General features: G+C 40.7%; 1 pseudogene across 1 annotated transcript; it reads left to right on the top strand.

Moving 5' to 3' along the window:
• The first annotated feature begins 250 nt into the window (after positions 1-250).
• Positions 251-657, top strand: LOC308337211 (large ribosomal subunit protein eL28-like; annotated as a pseudogene). Its single transcript has one exon. The product of its transcript is annotated as a large ribosomal subunit protein eL28-like (transcript).
• The last annotated feature ends 1,748 nt before the right edge of the window (positions 658-2,405 follow it).

Raw genomic sequence — 2,405 nt, forward strand, 5'->3', positions numbered from 1 at the left:
TTTCTGAAACTTGGGTCAGCCAGCTGACAGAGGCTGCCACCATGCATTACTTCACACTCATCCTCAACTCCTTCTCCATAGCACACTTTTAGAAAGGCTACACTCACTTCCTGTCTCTCTTCCACAAGTGATGCCCATGTGATATAACTGGTTATAAACAAAGAGCTTAATAGGGGCACTTCTTTTCCTTCCTGTTTCATGATAGATGCACTTTCCATCTCTGTCTGCCATAGTGAGAAGAGCCGCCGCCATGTCCGCCCACCTGCAATGGATGGTCCCTGAGGAACTGCTCCAGCTTCCTGATGAAGAGGAACAAGGAGACATTCATTACCAACACCAATAACCTGAAGGCTCACAACTCCTTCCATTACATGGGCTGATTCACCACTAGACTATGGGCATGGAGTGTGGGGCTAAGGGGAAAGAAAGGTGTAGTGGTTACATGAAGCCAACATCCCACCAGCAAAAACCGACCACCTTCTACTTATGGAACCAGAATGTCCAGGCCACCCTCAGCAGCATCAGGCACATGATCTACAAGAACAAATACCACCTAGATCTGCACATGCCTGCCATTTGCACAACGAGAGCCTTCCTGTGCAGTCAGAAGCCTGTGATGGTAAAGAAGAAGTGGCCTGCCCTACCAAGAGCTCCTGAACACCTGCTGCTCACCTCCAAAGCAATAAAGATGTCAACCACCTGAAAAAGAAAGAGAGAAAGAGAAAGAGAGAAAGATGCAGATGGGGCAGCCATCTTTAAACAAAGACACAAAACCCCAACACACTAGGTTTGGCAGAGCAGAAAGATATTTTTTTTAAGCTGTGTTATTGAGATGTTGCCCAATCCCCACCTGCCCAACTCTGGAGTGTCTCTCACCATACCTCTTGTTATGTGAAAATCTATGCTGTTATCTGTCCTCTACTGTAATCTGTGTAAGCAATCATATCCTGACTGTTAGAAACACTGAAACTGATGCTCACCTACCCCAATTTCTAGACCCTTACTTTTTATGCCCTTCAGGAGCCCATGAGAAGGAATTTAAATTAGGTTCTTAGTTGGGATTCATACAACTTGACTGATATTCTGGAGCTCTTCCAAAGGAAACTGAAAGAAAAGAAAACACAATGGAATCTCTACAAGAAAATATATATGAATGTTTCACAAAGGCATGAGTGATGCTAACATCATTGTTGGGACCAGTTATGAGAACTAGTAAATTTCTGGGTAGAGAGTGAGGTCGTACAGCCTTCTGTGAACTTTGAGAGTCAAATAGCTATGGTATAAAGAACAAAACAGTATTTCCAGAGGTCAAACAGTCCTGCTGAGGAAGCCCTCTGAAAGAGGTTGTGAGAAAAAAAGGGAAGGATTTTTATACAGGTTGGAGAGAAAGAAAATAGCACGAAGATGTTCATTTTTTAAAGATTAATTTATTTTTTTGAGAGAAACGGAGACAAGGAAAGAGCAGGGGAAGAGCAGAGAAAGAAGGACAAGCAGACTCCATGCTGAGCACAGAGCCCAACTTGGTGTTCGATCGCAAGACCCCAAGATCATGACCTGAGCTGAAATCAAGAGTCAGATGCTTAACTGACTGAGCCACCCAGGTGCCCCAAGATGAAGTTAATTTTTAAAAAGATTAGTAAGACTTCTGGTTTCAGCTCTGACATATAAAAAGCTTGGAAGTCATCACTCTAGTCCTTACAAGAAATAAAGTAAGCACACCAAAAAGCACTGACTTTTCTTGGAAGGGCAGAACTGCACAAGGAGTCTACTTTAAATATTCAGACTGTGGTACTTTAAAAATATACTATGCTAACACTAATCAAAGAATGCTGTAGTAGCTATGTTAAATTGAGACAAAGTAGACTTCAGAGCAAGGAAATTTGTCAAGCATAAAAAGAAGAAGACATAATAACAAAGGAGTCAATTCTCCAAAAGACCTAACAATCTTAAATATGTATGAACCTAATAACAGAGCACCAAAATGCAGGAGGCCAAAACTGATCAAAGTGACAGGAGAAATAGACAAATCCAGTTTTATAGTTGGAGACTTCAAAACCTCTGTTACTACTTGATAGGTCAAGGAAATAGGAGACCAGTAACTTATCGGTGACTTGAACAGCTGTAGCAAACAATTAGATCTAACTGACATTAATAGAATACTCTCTTCAACATCATTGGGATATACATTCTTGTCAAGCTTGCAAGGAACATCCCCCAATATAGATCACATTACTGCACCATAAGATATACCATAACAAATTAAAAAAACAAACAAACAAACAAACAGAAATCATACTAAGTATGTTCTCAGACTACAATGGAATTTAAAAGAGAAATCAACAGAAGATGACACCTGGAAACTCTCAAAATATTTGGATATTAAGCAACACTTCTGTAGTAACAGA

This window comes from Martes martes (genome assembly GCF_963455335.1).
Source record: "Martes martes genome assembly, chromosome: X".
Taxonomy (NCBI): domain Eukaryota; kingdom Metazoa; phylum Chordata; class Mammalia; order Carnivora; family Mustelidae; genus Martes; species Martes martes.